Source organism: Canis lupus, chromosome 4 (assembly GCF_048164855.1).
Source record: "Canis lupus baileyi chromosome 4, mCanLup2.hap1, whole genome shotgun sequence".
In the NCBI taxonomy this organism is placed as follows: Eukaryota; Metazoa; Chordata; class Mammalia; order Carnivora; family Canidae; genus Canis; species Canis lupus.
The window spans coordinates 30,007,517-30,026,114 of record NC_132841.1 but is presented as its reverse complement, the minus strand read 5'-3'; the positions used below and the strand labels follow the sequence as shown (position 1 = coordinate 30,026,114).

The 18,598-nt window shown below is 43.1% G+C and overlaps 1 long non-coding RNA gene and 1 pseudogene across 6 annotated transcripts in view; both read right to left on the bottom strand.

The window, feature by feature from the left end:
- The window catches only part of LOC140632100 (uncharacterized), a 27,070-nt gene extending 8,472 nt beyond the window's left edge, over positions 1 to 18,598 (bottom strand). For 3 of the 6 annotated variants that reach the window (XR_012029629.1, XR_012029630.1, XR_012029628.1), the window contains exons 1-5: positions 18,469 to 18,598; positions 18,156 to 18,366; positions 13,395 to 13,449; positions 2,406 to 2,505; positions 969 to 1,117 (exon numbers count right to left, since the gene is read on the bottom strand). This is a non-coding gene — a long non-coding RNA (uncharacterized lncRNA). Of the gene's footprint in view, positions 1 to 613; positions 843 to 968; positions 1,118 to 2,405; positions 2,506 to 9,506; positions 9,619 to 13,394; positions 13,450 to 16,881; positions 17,046 to 18,155; positions 18,367 to 18,468 lie in introns of those variants that run through there. The other 3 variants (XR_012029632.1, XR_012029633.1, XR_012029631.1) reach the window with 3 other exon arrangements.
- LOC140631533 (small nuclear ribonucleoprotein E-like) lies at positions 10,468 to 10,710 on the bottom strand (annotated as a pseudogene).

Sequence of the window (18,598 nt, the reverse complement as noted above, 5' to 3'; positions counted from 1 at the left end):
AATATAGAGAAGCAACCCCTAAACCTCAGCCATGTAGGGACCATGCCCACAGCACTAGTCATGTCTACACTACACATAATTCACTTTAAAAAATCTTCCTAGGCAAGAATAACTAGGAAATGCCTCACTTGGTTTGCTCATTATACTTTTTTCTCTATACCCATGAGAATAATGTGCAATTATCACCTAAACCACCATGCAGATTAATGATACATTCAGCAAAGTAGTAACAGTTTATAAGTATTACACTACCCTTTGACCTGGCTCTAGCCACAGGATTTTAGGCAAGTTTGTCACCTTCTTGGACTTTAGTTTCATGTTGAAAAAAGAATAAAAATGATTTTACACTGTGGCTGGGATGAAAATAGGATGGTAAATTTAAATAACCTAGATAAAGTAACTTTTAAACTACAACATAATAATAGTTTTACTGGAAGGTTGCTAATTGTCAGTGATGCTTCTCAAGCTTAACCATGCAGATGGATCACGTGCAATCTCCTGCAGAAACGCAGGTTCTGTGTGGGGGGGTGGGGGCAGTAGTGTAAGTTAACGGGTCATGACATTAAATTGAAATAATTGCCTTTTTTTTTTTAATTTATTTATGATAGTCACACAGAGAGAGAGAGAGATGCAGAGACACAGGCAGAGGGAGAAGCAGTCTCCATGCAGGAAGCCCGACACGGGACTCGATCCTGGGTCTCCAGGATCACACCCCGGGCTGCAGGTGGTGCCAAACCGCTGCGCCACCGGAGCTGCCCAATAATTGCCTTTTTAAGGGGAAATATACTGATAAGTTTAGGGAAATGGGATAAACATGAAATTGAGGAATTAGGAGCAAGTACCTGAAGAACAAAAATATGTAATAGGTTTTATATAATTTATATATACAATTTATATAATATACAATATATAAGTATATATATATAATTGCTTTTATCTGAAAAATTATAAACCTTCAGAAAACTTACATGAAGAGTACACCTTCATCTTCAGGTTCACCAGTTATTAACATGTTGCCGTATTTCCTTCATCCCTCTTTCTCTCCCTCCATATAGAAGTGTTTCTCCCCAGGACAGCAGCTGCAGACAGCACTGCACTTCACTTCCAGTGTACTCTCCTAAGAACACAAGCATTGTGCTACATAATTATTACACCCAGGAAATTTACCATTATCTTCACAGTTCAGATGAAAATCTCCCCCACTGTGCTGATGATGTCACTCAGAGCCTTTGGGACAGCACCAGGTGGGAGAGTCCTGGATCCCATCCAGAACCACACATGGTATTGAGTCGTCAGGTTTCCTTAAGCTCTTTAATCTAGAGGGGTTCCTCTGCCGTTTGTTTTTCTTTTGCCTTTAACAAGTGATTTACTTTTTAAAAAAGATTTTACTTATTTATTCATGAAAGACACAGAGAGAGGCAGAGACACAGGCAGAGGGAGAAGCAGGCTCCCTGCAGGGAGCCCGATGTGGGACTCAATCCCAGGTCTCCAGGATCATGCCCTGAGCCCAAGGCACCTGCCTTGCTCAACCTCTGAGCCACCCAGGCGTCCCTACCAACTGACATTTTGGCTGCGCCCACACCAGCTATGTTGCAGAATGGCCCCCAATTTTTTCTGCCTTTTAGTGATCAAACTGAAGGCAAACCCACTGGGAGGAGCACAGCCGGGTCCTTTTCAGTGCATCTCATTGAGAGACATGCGGTGATGTTTGTCCCATTATCCATGATCCTAAATTTCATTACTTGGTTAAGTTGGCTTTTGTTTTTGTTTTTGTTTTGTTTTGTTTTGTGTGTGTGTGTGTGTGTGTGTGTGTTAAAGTTATCTTCCCTCCCTTTGAATTAACATGAGCTGTGTGGGTGGTACATCAATACCAGGTGACCACATGTTGCCCAAGGTGGAAGGATGCATTGATGAGTCTTGCCTCAACCAGTTTTTACCATGGTGTTTATAAACTGGGGATGCCCCTACTGCTGTCATTTCTTCTGCATTTATTGGTCGGCATTCCACAAAGAAAAGATTCCCTTTCTCCCTGCTCCACCTACTTTCATTTATTTGTTTAATATTGGAAGTTTCACCATGAACTTGAGGATTCTTTTTAAGTTTTCGTATTATAAGCCATTTCTATCATTATTTATTTCGATGTTCCAAGTTGGCCCTTCCAGATGGTTCCTGTGTCCTTTTGAAATGCCCTCATCCGTTTTTGAGTATTTTCAACAGTGATTTTCCTACCCTGGCCCTAGAGTCAGCCAAGCTGTTTGGCTTTCTAATTTAATGGAAGAAAGGTATTTAGAAACTAAGGTCTGGTCTGTCCCTTGCTGCCAAGGGTTTCTTCGCTATATCATTCAGAGGACAGACTTAAGAACATAGATTTTTTCTTTTTTTAAGTCAGGAATTGATACAGATACCTTGTCACAGCAATTCTGGCCCTCCTTGTGTCTCCTCTTCCCAACAGCAAGAGTCAGAGCCCTAGTTTGAACATCAGTTTGTTTTCTTAATCACTCAATCCTACAAGACACACAAAATAGTTTTGTAAGAGTTCAGCTCATCAACCAGTATTACTACAGACAACAAACTTTTTTTTTTTTTTTGGCACTCATTCGATCCCTTCACTATATAAGGACATCTATTATGGACTTATATTTATTGTCTCCTTGTGAATACATTATGAATTGGTTTGGCATTCAGTTAGGTTTCAGGTTCATTTGCTAATTGGTATTCAATTTCAGGGTTTTCTTTTTCCCTAATCTTGCTAATTTTATCTTATCTCCCTTAATACATAAGCCAACAATAAGGTTCAAAAGGCAAAACTATAAAAAGGTATATTTGCATTCTCCACCCCTACCCTCTCCCTACAGGTAACATTAGGAGGGAAAGTTAAACATGAAATCTCTTGCCAACCCAGAAAATCCTCTCCACACATGTAGAAAAGAAAGAAAACAGTTTTCTTACTGAATAAGCAGACTGCGATGTGCATGTACGAGTGAGATTGCCAAGACAAGGAAATCTCACCCTCCCAGGCCGCCAAGCAGATACACCCCATGCCACATGTGTTCTCAAGACAAACCATAACTAGTCCTTGCAAGAGGGTCCGACAGCACCTGTCCCGTCTTTTATCCATAGTTCTTCCCAAACTCATATGACAAAATCAATCTTATTTTTATTTACTCTTTGATCTACCCTTTATTTACTCTTTTTTTTTAATTTATTTATGATAGTCACAGAGAGAGAGAGAGAGAGAGAGAGGCAGAGACATAGGCAGAGGGAGAAGCAGGCTCCATGCACCGGGAGCCTGATGTGGGATTCGATCTCAGGTCTCCAGGATCGCGCCCTGGACCAAAGGCAGGTGCCAAACCGCTGCGCCACCCAGGGATCCCCCCTTTATTTACTCTTTTATTTATTCTTACCCATAACAGATATCATTAATTTTGACTTATCCCTCCTGTGTGTAATTTTGCAAATGAAAGCAAATACATATTCTTATTTTGCCTTTTCCTTAGGTGTTAGTTCCTGTAATAGATGCCTACTATGGGGTAGATCTTCCAGACTGGGCCGAGGCTCATTCACAAAGCATCTGACATAGGATTTGGCGGGGGCCACCCCTGGGAAGGTGGTATATCAAGCTAATAACTCAACTTTTAAAAAATATTTTATATATTTATCTGACAGAGAGCACAAGTCATAGGGGAGCATCAGAGGGAGAGGGAGAAGCAAGCCCCCATCCAAGCAGGAAGCCTGATGTGGGGCTCAATCTCAGGACTCTGGGACCACGAACCACACCAAAGGCAAACGCCCAACCAACTGAGCCACCCAGGTGCCCCTAAGAACTAAATTTTGAAACACTTTCCACCTTCTATCCCTCTAGAGCCTTCTAAAATCTCAATGAACTGGAGCTGCTTCCCTGATAGAACTTCAGAAAACTCGAGTTGAATTAATTTACCTTGCTACTGGGAAATGAAATCACCCCCAAAAGACAAGATCTAATAAACAGAAAGCTCCGTAAGAGGGAATCTTTCAGGGGAACCTGGGTGGCTTAGTTAGCTAAGCATCTGACTCTTGGTTTCAGCTCAGGTCATGATCTCAGGGTCATGAGATTGAGCCCGTGTCAGGCTCTGTGCTGACCATGGAGCCTGCTTAAAATTCTCCCTCTGCCCCTCCACTGCTTGAGCTCTCTCAAAAAAGGAAAAGAGAGAGAGAGAGAGAACCTTGCAGGTACTTTACTTTCCAAAGTAAAAGCATAGCAACCATCTGAGAGAACTGATAAATAGTAAGTCACGATGCTGTGATCCTTTATTACTGTTGTTTCACTGAAGAGCGAAAGGCCTCATGGGGTAGTGGAGTAGGGTCCTTGGCTTTTGAGCGACAGCTCTGTTCACATTGTTACCCAGTACTTATTACCTATGTCACTGCGGGTGAGTTTCATTATCTCTTTGAGTGCCAGTGTCTTCTCCTTTCTTGTTTTATTTCCTTTTGTCATCATATCCCTTCTGCCCCTACTCCCAGGCAGCAATTGCAATGTGCTGCTATGCATGCGTTCTTGCAAAATGTACACTGTTGTTTTGTGAGCAAGTATCTTTAATGTAAATGAATGGTATTGTGATATATTAGGACTTAAAGACCCGATCGTCAATTGCTACTAAACTTTGACTTCTCCAGAAGGACTCCAGGAAGTGTGAGTTTGCTAACTTAACCTGGTTTTCTTTTCTTTTCTTTTCTTTTTAAGATTTTATTTATTCATGAAAGACAGAGAGAGAGAGAGAGGCAGAGACATAGGCAGAGGGAGAAGCAGGCTCCTTGCAGGGAGCCTGACGTGGGACTCGATCCTGGGACTCCAGGATCATGCCCTGGGCCAAAGGCAGACGCTAAACCGCTGAGCCACCCATGGATTCCCACTTAACTTGATTTTCATTTAATTTCTGACAATTTGCCAACAAGAGCTGAGTTGCTCATATTCTGTGTTGCTCCCTTGGAGGGGGAATAAACCTGTCTCCAAGAGAGTGTGGGAGCCAGCTGGAATCTATCTGTCTGTAAACAAGACAGGTAACAATAGAAAAAGAAAGTCCAGGCTCGTATAGCTCAACTTGGATGCCTCCAAAAATCTGCCTTAATTTTGCTCGACTTCAACGGAATGACATTGAACTACACAGGCTATGTGCTGAAATCATGTTTATAGTCCACCTGTAATCAGAATGCTGGAAGGGACTGTAGACACCCCCCCCCTCATCTTACACTAGGGGAGACTGAGTCCCCATGAAGCAAGGTAACCATCAATGTCACCCAGCCAGTTTGATGGCAGACCTAGGTCCCTGAACCCATATTTCACCAAGCGGCCTGTCACCAGTGTTAGATGAAACATCCAAAGTATTGTTCTCAACAGCATGCCTCACCGGCCAAATATTTTACACATATTATCCAAGAATGGTGCATGAAGAGTGAGAATTATTTCCATCACTGTTAGCTGTGCGAAACCCCTACATCCTGTTCATGTTATGGGTGCCTGCCTTTGATACTGTCTCCATAGCAATGCACAAATATTGCAAACATTCTGCAGACCTAGGGGTTTTCTTGCCACTGGTTAAAGATGCGGCAATAATATGTTGCATATGTGTAGAGAATCGGGGTATTTATAGCATTTACGAAGCTTTAACATCTGCACTCTTGGCGAGTTTGCTGGGCTTATGTTCTGGGTATTACAGAATATTTCCTAGGAAACTGAAAATAAATATATTATGGAATTTTACTATTTCTTGTGTCATTAGTGTTGTCCTAGTGTCCTGTCATGCCTGTTGCAAAACACACTGTTGGGCCACAGGCCCGAATTCCTTAAGTAATCCCAAGATATCCTTTGAAACTGCAGGAATATCACAGAATGGCTTCTATGTTGATAATAACAAGAGGAAACATTACTTGAACTCTCACTGTGAGCCAGGCATTATGCTTAGAGCCTTGCTTGCATTCTTTCCTTTAAACCTCAATAACCCTTAGGAAGTAGGGGCTGCTCCCATTTTCCCAATTAGAAGGCTGAGGCCTAATGATGGAGGCCTAGCCCTTTAAGAGTCAGAGAGAGCCAGAGAGCGGTAGAGCCAGGAATCAAGCCTGGATCCCTCTGAGTACAACGCCTATGATTGTAACATGCGTTCGCGGCCCATTGGTTCTGGATGACAGATGTAAACGCAGCATAAAATCGTTCCTTAGCGTTAATATATTCACAATGAAATACGCTGCTCCATGAAATACCTGTTCAAAATGGGCTCCACCATCCAATTCCTTATATAGAAATGATTCCATCTATATACCAAGCAAAGGATCCACTTGAAATGTCTCTTTGAAATGGCATCTAGTAGGAAAGACATTTCCATGTGAACATGAGTCTGAACAAGGACTGGCTAGGAGCCGGTGGAGAGAGAGCCCCAAGCAGGTGAGCTGTAACCACTCCATCAAGACCAGGTGGGGCAGGCAGGTGAATGGACACTGGCCTTTTAGGGCCTGTGAGCCAGAGACCAGGCATCTTCTGTTTGTGTGGTTTTTTGGTTTTTTTTTTTTAAGATTTTATTTATTTATTCATGAGAGACACAGAGAGAGAGGCAGAGACACAGGCAGAGGGAGAAGCAGGCCCCACGCAGGGAGCCCAACGCAGGACTCGATCCTGGGTCTCCAGGATCAGGCCCTGGGTGGAAGGCCGCGCTAAACTGCTGAGCCACCGGGGGCTGCCCTTAGTTTGTGTTTTGAGACCAGGCACCTTCAAGCGGGATCCAGGTGGAGATTAAGAGGCCACTGGGATTAGAGGGCTCTGGGCAACCAAAAGGGTGTGTCCAGGAGCAGGGTGAGGCTGAGTCATATCGAGGCAGGGGGAGGGGACTGTCATGCAGAATGTAGCAAGGAGAACTCAGCCTTCATCCCTCAGAAGACCCAAAATAGTTCTTTTTTTTTTTTTTTCCAAAATAGTTCTTATCTTGGGATCTGTGGATGGATCAGTGAACCGTTAATATTGTCTGAGATCCGAAGAGGCCCAGCAAACCAATAGCCTGGGGCCTCCAGGAATTGTTCTTTGGGGGACGGTGGGGGACACTGGTGGATGCAGCACCAAGGCTCTCAGAAACACCAAGGAAAATGGACTTAGTAAGATCAGGAGCAGAAGAGGGGAGCAGCTGCCATCTAACCAGCTATGCCACGTTGATCAGATCTTCCCCTCTTGAACCTCGGTTTCCTCAGGAGGCGTTTAAACCTGATGACTTACAAGTTTCCAGCCTTAAAGCTCCTTAAAATTCCAGAAGCACTATTCACTACTGCAACAGTGCACTGAGATAAGTAGTCGGTTCCCTGCCGCCGATAGTTTTCAAGTCAAGCGAGAGTAGTAGCCACTGGCCTAGTAAGGCCCTGCAGAGAATTCCTACCTTGGTAGGTCATTGAGATTCGACTTTGGATCATAAAAACAATAACAATGACATTATTAATTATTACTGATTAACCACTGCTTGCTGGTGCCCAGCACTGTCCCAGGCATTTGCACGCATCTCCTCTGGGATGCTAGCGTTCCCATCTTGCAGAGTCACTCGGGGCAGAGAGAACGGGCCGCTTCCCATAGGTCGCCCTGCTGAAAGAGGCAGAGCTGAGACTGCAGCCCGGGGCTCTGCAGCCCTGGCCTGGGTGCTGAGTGCGAGATAATGCGGCTGCCTCCTGCTTGGGGAAGGAGGGGTAATGCAGCCAGCAGGCTCCCCACGGCGGGTCCCGCCTGCTGACCCGCCCACCCACCTGCGGGGCTGGGGGCTCCGCTTACCCCGCAGCTCTCCCGGGGGCAGCGATGGTTGGAACACTTAGTTTACAAACTGAATTTAGACCTTGGTCCAAAACACGTGATGCGCTTTCCCATTTAAGCTTCACCATGCACAAATTCTTCAATTATTTGAGGTTCATAAAGGAATAAAATCTGCAGACTGGTAGAACAGTTTTGAATTCTCCAGTCATCTGGACTTTTAGTCCTAGGGAACTGAGCTAAAGGTAGAGTTATTCCAGGGCAGAGACTTGCCTGTCTATTCCTGCCTATTCTATTTCCTTCCTTTTTTCCTCCCTCCCTCTCTTCCTTCCTTCCTTCTTTCCTTTTTTCCTCCTTTCCTTCCTTCCTCCCTCCGTCCCTTTCTCTAACCCTCCTTCCCTTCCTTCCTTCTTGTTTCTTCTTAGTTCAGTGGTTTGCAAATTTGAGGTGCAAAATTCTCAGTTTCAGTATGATTTAAAGAGTGTCCAAGGACTGTGTGACTTCAGGTCACATGTGGGGTTGAGGACCAGCCCCTTAGCAAGATGCCCTTCTATCATCTGGAGCACGTCTACAGTCGAGTAGGCTTTGGAGTCCAGTGTGACCTTGGGCAGGCTTCTTACCCATTCCCAATCCCATTTGTAAAATAAGGGTGATGACAGGGCTCCCTCACAGGAAATGTTTGCTGAAAGGGGGATTAGTGGGTCTGAGCCTCTGCACCCTGGTATCTGGCACATGTGCCCCTTCGCACTCAGATGTACTAGGAGATTGTTGTCAGTATCACCCCCAGCTGGCATCACGGCCACCTCCACCTGCCGTTCACACTCGGGGACTGGGCCCAGTGCCACAGAGCTGGAGCCCAAAGCCCTGTTCTCCATTTCTCACTGGACCAAAGCCCTGTTCTCCATTTCTCACTGAACTCTCGGAGTTTAGGGAGACAGAGTCAGCTTCTCCTCTGCTCTCCCACAGCACTTTCTTTTTTCAATAATAAGTCATGGAGGTAATTCCATGCTGGCTTACATAGCTAGAGTTCATTCACTTAAACATCTCCTTAGTATGCCATATTCCATTTTTGTACATATGTTTCATAATCTATGGTCTAAATTCTTAGAAGTAGAATTGCAGAGTCAAAGGGTATGCACATTTAACATTGTTGTGGATATCGGCAGGTGGTCCTCCACAAAGGCTGTACAAATGTACGTTCCTCTCAACAGAATATGAGGCTTACAAGCTGATGTAAAGCTAGAGCCATCAGGAGAACCAAATCTGAGGAGATGGGTCAGTACGAGGCCCATCTGAGTCTGAAAGGATGAGCTTTCATCCCAGAGGATCAGAAGAAAGGCTACCTCCATCAGACTGAGGATGGGTAGGGTAATAGCATCCTCCTCACAGCTCACAGTGACATAGGATGGATTACTTAGGAACCCAAGATTGGAGGATGCTTTCTGCTGTTGAGAAGGGAGAACAAAACCTTTATCTGGATTCTGCAGCAGGAGGATCACAGCCTTTAGTTCTCAATCTCTTTTGGATCACAGACCCCTTTTAGGATTTGATAAAAGCATGGGCTCTGTGCCCTGAGTGCCCACACACTCCCACCCATACATGTACATACAGCTTCGCATATAATTTCAAAATGCTCATCCAAAATCTCAGTGCACATGAGACATCATACAGAAAGCCCCAATTGTCCTTCTGGAGGCTGAGATTCCACATAGAGTCTCAAGCCATTTCTATCCTCCCCAAACAAGGCCATCATTACCTGCTAGTGCCAGCTGTCCCACAGCTGATCGCAGGTTCACAAGCGAGCCTAGGTGAGACCAGTAGAGACCAGCAGAAGAACCACTCAGCCGAGCCCAGCCCAAATTGATAACCTGCAGAATCACAAGCTATGATTGATGGTTGATGCTTTAAAACCATTCAGTCTGAGGATGGTTTATTATACAGCAAAAGCTAACTGGTACAGTCTCCATGAAGAACAGTTGACTATGCTATTAGGGATCACAAAAGAGGACAGGAACAAATGGAAAGACGTTCTATGTTCCTGAGTAGGAAGAATCAAGATCACAGAGATATCGGTTTTCCCTTAGTTATTCTATACATTAAATAAACGACAAAGGAAACACAAATGGGATCTTTTTGTAACCTGATGAGCTGATTCTAAAGTTTCTAGAGAACAATTAAGAGTCAAGGAGAATCAAGGGGAAAATCTAGAAGAGGAAAAGGAAATTATTATGCAGATGTTACAGCACATTGCAAAGATTCAGTAATGAGAAGGGGGCTCATGAATATGCCAACATAGCAGGTAAACAGAATGGAAGTCCAGAATCTAGGTCTAGATCTAGGACTTTGCTGAATGTCAAAGGCAACTTTTTAAATCAGTAAAGGAAACAAGTGTTGTGCAATGAATGTCAACGGGGAAACTAGATAGTCAACTGAAAAAGCATAAAATGTGGTAGTCATGTTTAACCTCAAGATTTAAATGTAAAAAAAAAAAAAAGGAAGAAGAAGGAAACTCTGAAAAATTAGAAAAAAGAATCCATGTGTGTGTTATTTTTTTAAAATAAAAACAATCCCACAATGTTTATTGTCATCCGATAATAACCTAAAGGTAATCAAAACAATATGAATAAATGTTTTTGAACTACACTCTCAACTAAGGACACCTAAAAAAAAAAACTATATTTGCCTTCTTGAGAAATTTCATACTTCATTGATCATTTCTAGTTGGAGATACTTTGGAGCAGAGGAATAGATCTCCTCTTAGCATGATCTGACCCAGTTGTTTTCTCCACTTTGTTTTAGAGTGAATCTCTTCTGCATTATCTAATTCGAAGTTCACATATTCATCAAAACCAATGGTAGGGTCCCTCTATCTGAATATCTACTTGCTCAGAAAGCCACACCTGGATCCAAGATCTCTTTTGCAAGTCTCTGAAGATGAGGTTGATGGGCTGCACCATCATCTTCTATGCTTTGTGGCCCCAACCGCGGCGTGCCACGGTGAAAACTGGCAAACAGCACACTCCTATGTAGATTTTTACATAGTGGGAAAAGGTTTGTCTAAGGATGGTATAAAACACAAAAGTCATAAAAGGACATTAAATAGAAATAGTGATATATTGTACTATATAAAAATTTTAAATTCTATGTTAAAGCTATCTTAGGCAGATTGAAAGGACAATCATGAAACTGGGATAAAAGTGTGCAATTCATATCAGAGACAAAAGTGAACTTCCTTAATATGTAAAGAACACCCACAATTTAATAAGAAAAAGCTTTACAATACAATAGAAAACGGAGTAAATCATATGAATACCAAGGTCACAGAGAAGGAAATGCAAGTGGGTTTGGATTTTTTTAAAATATTTTATTTATTTATTTGAGAGGGAGGTGGAGCAGAGGAAAAGGGACAAGCAGACTCTGCACTGAGCTCAGAGCCTGACATGGGGCTTGATCTCAGGGTCCTGATCTGAGCCGAAATCGAGAGTCGGATGCTCAACCAACTGAGCTGCCTAGGCTCCCCAGTTCTGGATATTTTAAAAGATACTCAACCTCACTCATGATAAAATGAATTCAAATGAAAATTATACTCAGAAAACAATTTCCCATCTATCATGTTAAGGAAAAAATCTAAGAGTTTTATAACGTACTTGTTGGAGCTTGTGTGAGGAAAAAGACATGTTTACACACTGCTGATTGGAGTGTATACTGGAATCACCTCCGTAAGTCAATTTGGCTTTATCGGACAAAACTGAAAATGCATATAGCCTCTGAGCCAGAAATACAGATATATTCTGACGTGTGCAAATAATGCATGGACGAGGCTTCACTGCAACATTATTTGTCATAGCATGTAATAAAATCTTATGCAGCTGTAAAAGAAAAAGAAAGAAGTTCTTTTATGTACTGATATGGAAAGATCTCTAAAAATTAAGTGGAGAGGGACGCCTAGGTGGCTCAGCCGTTGAGTGTCTGCCTTTGACTCAGGTCGTGATCCTGGGGTCCTGGGTTCGAGTCCCACATCGGGTCCCTGCAGGGAGCCTACTTCTCCCTCTGCCTGTGTCTCTGCCTCTGTGTCTCTCATGAATAAATAAATTAAATATATTAAAAAACTAAGTGGAGATAAATAAAGTATACCGATATGCTAATATTTGTAATGAAACAGAATGTAAGCATGTTTATTTGCTTATATCTGAATAAAATAACTCTTGAAATGTATACAAGAGACTACATTTTTATTCTACTTGTGTTTTTTCCCTAAATGTAACACATATTTACTCATCAAATAGGCTAGCACTACTTTTACATGTTCAAATTCGTAAATACGGATCTGTGTTTAACAAAAATTATATTGTTGTGTTGATGAATCTTATCTTTCAAGTTCATGTTTTTTTTAAAAAATATTTTATTTATTCATTCATGAGAGAGACAGAGAGAGAGGGAGAGAGAGAGGCAGAGACACAGGCAGAGGGAGAAGCAGGCTCCATGCAGGGAGCCCGATACAGGACTCGATCCCGGGTCTCCAGGATCACGCCCTGAGCCACCCAGGTGCCCCTCAAGTTCATGTTTTGTAGTTTATCAGCCTGAAAATAATTTCTAGGATCTTTAGGTAACTTAAAACCTTGGACTGATCCATTTGAGTGTATATTCACTGGGTATAGAGATTATTTCTAAGCAAAATGGAATACTGAGACATACATAGTAAGAATCATTTAAGTTTATATACCTTTGCTTCTTTTTTTTATATGCTACAGATCCTATACCTTTGGGTCTCTTAATGAATATGTTCATTGCTGCCACTTGGAGAGCTGTACTACAGGGGATGACCTGGCTGCAGAAAATTGTGTTTATGTACTTGTGAATTCTGCTTGTCTGCTCAAATGCTAATGGTGACAGTGGACAATCAAGAGTATTCCAGCCTCTGGTTTTCTCTGTGAAACAGGAGCTGCTTTGCTTCTGTTTATAATCAATAAGCATGATTGACACTATGCTTAAGTGCAATAGTGTTCACATTGGTTTGGGGGGTTTTGTATGTTTGTTTGGTTTTGGTTTGTGTGTTTGGCGAAACTCCCTTATATTCTTCGAGCATATTGAGGACACCAAACAGCTTTTTTGGTGGGTTATAACTAGTGATATTTACTGTCTTGGAAATTGAAACTGAAAAACAAATTTAATGCTTGTTTAGTAATTCACTTGAAAATAGCAAAAATGAATGCGTTGCAAGTTAATAGCATCTTAGCAGTGTTACAAGGTTAGTTCTGACCTCATAGGTCCTCTGAGATCAATCATAAGGAATCCATTTGTTGTAAGATATGAAAGACTTACAATGAATTCTGTTTGCCTTGGTTTATAACACCTGAGTCTGGGACACTAGGAAATGTGTTTAAAATACTAGAAATATTTGCTTAATGTTGATGGCTCTGTTTTCTTGGTTTCCTGTTTTATTGTTTTATTATTATTCCCATGTGATCTGCCTAGAAAGCAAAAACTCCGAGTTTTACCAAAATGATTTTAAGTTGATTTTATTATGTCTTTAATTATTTAAGAAAACAAGGTTTCTTACTTAGGAGAGAGCTAAAGTGCTTTACAGTCATGTCATTGTCAGGTAGGTGGACAAGTCTTATTTCTCAGGTGGCTGGGATCCTACCTTAAGTGTTCAAATCTCCTGACGATTTCGGGGTTTTGCCTTCCTTAAATCAATCCTAAAAGTAAAAGGAAGAAAAATGTAAGGATATCTGAGTTCTCCCAGAAAGTCCAAGGAAAATCATAAGAGATTAATTACTTTGCCTTGTAGAAAGAGAGGGGCCAGAAATAGTTAAGTCCATTTGATATGATACCATTGATAGGTTGCATGGCAGGAGGTGAAATTATTTTTTATCAAAACAGGGGAAAACCATAGGACATTTTCTTTCAGTGGAAAACTATGCCTTGCCTGTAGCATACCCTTCTGCATTCAGGTTTTGATTTCATGGGAGCTGTTTTGCAATTCTATAAAAATGGAGATAACTGATAACAAAAATTTATTCTTGTCCCTAGGCATCCACATTATATCCTGCTGAGTAAAGGTTCCCAGTTTTGGAAGTTAGTTTTGCTTTCATTCATGCATTTGTTTCAATATTCCTTTACTTCTACACACTCCTGCTTTTAAACTTCTCCTTCGAACTAATTATAATGGGCCTCATTCCCTTATTGAATCAGTGAAATAAAATCCTTAATATATGTTTGTGTTCTCTCTGTTTGACAGTCACCATTTCATCTTTTTTTTTATATGAATCTTTTAATAACGCATAGGACAGAAGTCTTGCTCATCACAATTCATTACAAAAATGGTAGCCTGAGGCAGTGGAGTTTAATTTTCCCTAATCCTGGTTGAGAACACCTAGAAGGCAACTGAAAAATCAGTAGCTGGCATTGACTTTTACTGATGTAATCTGGCCCCTCTCAGCATGGGGTAGCCTCAGGCAAGTCACTTCCCTTCCCTACACCTCCCCACCCTTCCAGTTGGGTGGACCTAAAATAATCCCTTCCCACCCTGCAGCACCAGCTGGGGCTGGATCAAGAGCCCTAGCCCTGGAAGTCTAGCATCCAACATATGTAAGTCTACCTTGCAGATTGAGGGCCAAGAGTAGAAGGGATAAAGGTCAATACCAATTTACATGACCTTTTAATTACTACCCAAAGGCTTTCTCAACTAGGATTAAGAGAATTAAACTCTAAAGCCTGAAGTTTAGATTGCTCTTATTCTGTTCAGTAAATGCAGTTGCTCCAGCTGCTGAGCGGAAATGAAGACAAAAGGAAGACTTTTTTAAAACTTTTGATTTATTTTAAGATTTTTTAATTTTTAATTTTTTTTAATTATTACTTTTTTTTTTAGAGAGAGAGCACAAGCAGAAGGGGCAGAGGGGGAGAGAACCTCAAGCAGACTCTATGCTCAGTGCAGAGCCTGAGGCAGGGCTCCATCTCATGAGCCTGAGATCACCACCTGAGCCAAAACCAAGAGTCCACCACTCAAGCCACTGGGCCATCCTGGGGCCCCTCAAACTTTATTGAAATATATATATGTTCATTTGAAGACTGGAACACATCCATGGGACCAGCACCCAGATCGCACTGCAGAACATTACCAGTGCCTGAGGAGTCCCTCATTTCTTTATAGTCCCCTGCCAACCCTGGCACACATGAAAGGAACTCAACAAATTCTTGCAGCATGGGTTAATTTTGCCTGTTTTCACACTGCATGTAAAGTTAACCATACAGAAATTTTTTATGAACATTTCTTTCATTAATTGTATTTTTGTAAGATTCATCCCTGTTGTTGTGTGCAAGGGTAGATCCATCCGTGATCTAGTCAGCTGTCGATGGGGATTTGGGTAGTTTCTGCTTTGGGACTGCGGTGATAGCTCAGGTCTTGATATTCCCGTCCATGTTGTTTTGGGACCATATGTTTCCATTAGGCATACACCTGGCAAGTGCTAGATCATATTTATTTCTGCATCTATCAATCTGCACGTGTATAAAAAAAGCATGAATTCATACTGATATCTCCAATTCTGATCAAGCACAACAGGGCTCATTTTACCCTTTCATTATTAGCAATTCCTTTCTTTGACAGTGAGAAACCTAGCTCCCATTAAATACATTTATTTATTTGCTCAATCCTAGAATACACATAAAATAGCTTCAGAACTGCTAACCCATATCTGTTAGATCTGTCAGCTAAGAGGGCCTAGAAGCAATGACACCCCGGTAGCAATGAGCACACCCTGCACCCAGGTCTTGGTTTCTAAATACCATTCTCCAAGACAAGGAACCCAAGTTCCTTGGAGAAATGACTGAGTTGAGTCCAGGATGGGAGCAATGGGGAATATAAGATGAGCCCAAAACATTTTGTGGTTGTCAGGAAGTAAGGAAGTGCTTAGAAAAGAACAGGAGTATTTCGAAAGGACATAGGAGCCAACTTAAAGATGCTCCTAGTGGCCATACCTGGGACGATTTGAGCAACAAAACAAATAATATTCATAGTGGATTTTAACCATAGAATAAAATAAATATCCATGAGTCCATGCTGAAATAATTGAATAGATAGATAAATAGGAGAGAAGGGACACCTCTTCCTTACAATTGAATTTCAATTGATAAATGAAGAAGAAGGAATTACGGAGATAGAAAATCACCTTTGGGAAGCCAATGGTAATAAATATTGCAGATGAGAATCACCACTAGATGCTGAAATTAGTAGGTTGCACATATGATAATAAACAGGAGAATTGTAGAGTCTCAGAGTATCTCCCCAAAAGATACATTTAGTTACAAAAGGAAATGCAATAATTTTAGAGTGGAGAAACCTGGTGGACATCACCTTCACCTCATCATCCTTCAAAATTAATGTTACTAATAATGAGACACGGCAATATCACACGTGCCTCCCAGTTGGCGCACTGGGAAGGACATGACATCACCTTCGTAGGACTCACACCAAAAACGCATAACCTCAACCTCATCATGAGAAAACATCAGACAGACTCAAGGGGAGAGAAGCTCCATTAAACAATTGGCCAATGCTCTTCAAAAATGTCAAAGGTTGTGGAAGGGAAAAAATAACTGACCTGGACTCTTAAGGTAAACCCTCAAAGTTCCAAGACACAGAAAAAGAACAGCTGTTCTAGATGAGAGGAGCCCAAGGAGACAGGAAAACTGGCTGCCCTGTGGGATCCCCCATGACATCCGGGGCCAGAACAAGACCAGCAGGGAGACACCTGGCAACAGCTGAGTAAACTCTGTCAATTCTTTAACTCTACTGCATTAACGTTAACTTCCTGGCTTTGCTGATTCTTCTGCAATCCTACAAGATGCTAGTATTTGGGGAAACTGGTAAAGGCTGTATGGGAGCTCGCTGTATTGTTTATCTACGTCGAAAATTATTTCAAAAGAAAACGATTTTTAAAAGAAAAAGGGCATCTGGCGTGATTGTGTCATGCTTCGGCCAAAAACCCTGCCAGCACCTCTGCACAGAGTGTAAAGGCAGAATGAGAGTGACATTCAAGGCCCTCAGTAATCAGGCCAAACATCCCCCACCCACACACACCCTGCCCATCTCTAAGGCCTGCAGTGAACACCTCATGTTTAAAGATCACCTTCAGGGATCCCTGGGTGGCCCAGCGGTTTGGCGCCTGCCTTTGGCCCAGGGCGCGATCCTGGAGACCTGGGATCGAATCCCACGTCGGGCTCCCGGTGCATGGAGCCTGCTTCTCCCTCTGCCTGTGTCTCTGCCTCTCTCTCTCTCTCTCTCTCTGTGTGCCTATCATAAATAAATAAAAAATTTAAAAAAAATTAAAGATCACCTTCAGGCAGCCCAGGGCGGGGCGGGGGGTGGGGGGTGGGGCTCAGTGGTTTAGCACCACCTTCAGCCCAGGGCATCATCCTGAAGGCCCCGGGACCGAGTCCCACGTCGGGCTCCCTGCCTGTGTCTCTGTCTCTGTCTCTCTCTCTGTGTCTCTCATGAATAAATAAATAAAATCTTTAAAATAAATAATAAAGATCACCTTCACGGGCCGTGACCCTGAACCCACCTCTGGAAGCAGCATCTATCTATCTGCTGCGGGCTCTTACTTGGTCAACAGTTGACTTCCCTGACCCCCTGGGAACTTTGAACTCCCTCCCTCTGAGGACCCCTGCAAGCCTGGCAGGTGGTGCTCACCCCCTTCCTACCCTTAAGAAACTCACAATCTGCAAATAAGGCAAGGAGACCACAGTGCCAAGCTCAGGAGCCTCGGGGAAGCAGATCAGAGGCAGGTAGGGGAATCACAGTCTCTGCAGGCAGGGGGTGTTGTTGTTACCCCTCTCTGCTGGTGAGGAAACCGAAGCTTAGAGCGAGAAGGTCATCTTCCTAAGACTACACAGCCAGTGAGGACAGAGTCAGGGTTTAAGCTCAATTTCTTCCCTCCCCTACTGATGGATTATAACTGAAAGGCCTTGATGAATCAGGCAAGTGGGGTCCTGAGACAGTTTATATTTTACCCCAACTCCAGCCTCAAGTGGCAGAATGAGATCTCCCTAGAAAGGCCTGCAGTGGGGCGCCTGGCTGGCTCGGTCGGAGGAGCATGTGGGTCTTGATCTCGGAGTTGTGGGTTTGGGCCCCATGTGGGGGTATATAGATTACTTAACCAAATTTAAAAAGCCACGGAGGATACAGGAATCACGCATCACACACATTCTCAGGAAATGTCAACACCTTTTATGACGACCTGATGGACACTGAGCAATGAGAATTTGCAAAAATATCTCAAAGTTGAGCAAGTGGGATATATTGCTAGACCTCACCAGGCTTCAGAAAGGCCTGAACCATGGCTTCAGGAAACACCTGCTGGCAAGCTGCCCTGGCCAAGCCCTGGGATGCCCACAGACCCACCTCCTCCCGTAGCAGCCGAAAGTCAGTGAGAAACGGAGCTCCCGGTGCCTCCAGCTCGGCTGGACACAGTGGGGATCCGAACGCCTGCTCTCAGGCCTCTGGTTGCTGCTATTGTCGTTGTTAATATTAAACCTCTCTCCCCGCTTCTCGTCTCCCTGCACTCAGCAGACTTTCCCATCTTCTTACATCATCTACGTGGGAGGATTCAGGACTGCACACAAACAAGGAAAGAGAATTAAAAACAAAAACTTCTTAAATCTCAACTTGTCAAACCTCCCCCCCGCTTCTGTCCCGCAATGTGCCCATTCCCCACCGGTCCGCTGCCCTGACCCCGGCTCGCGGGGCGCTGGGCTAGTAGCCCCCTCATCTCTGCGGAGAGGGAGAGGCCTGGCACGGGGCTCTCAGGGAGCACGTGTGGCCTGTGCTGGGCCAAGAAGACAAGC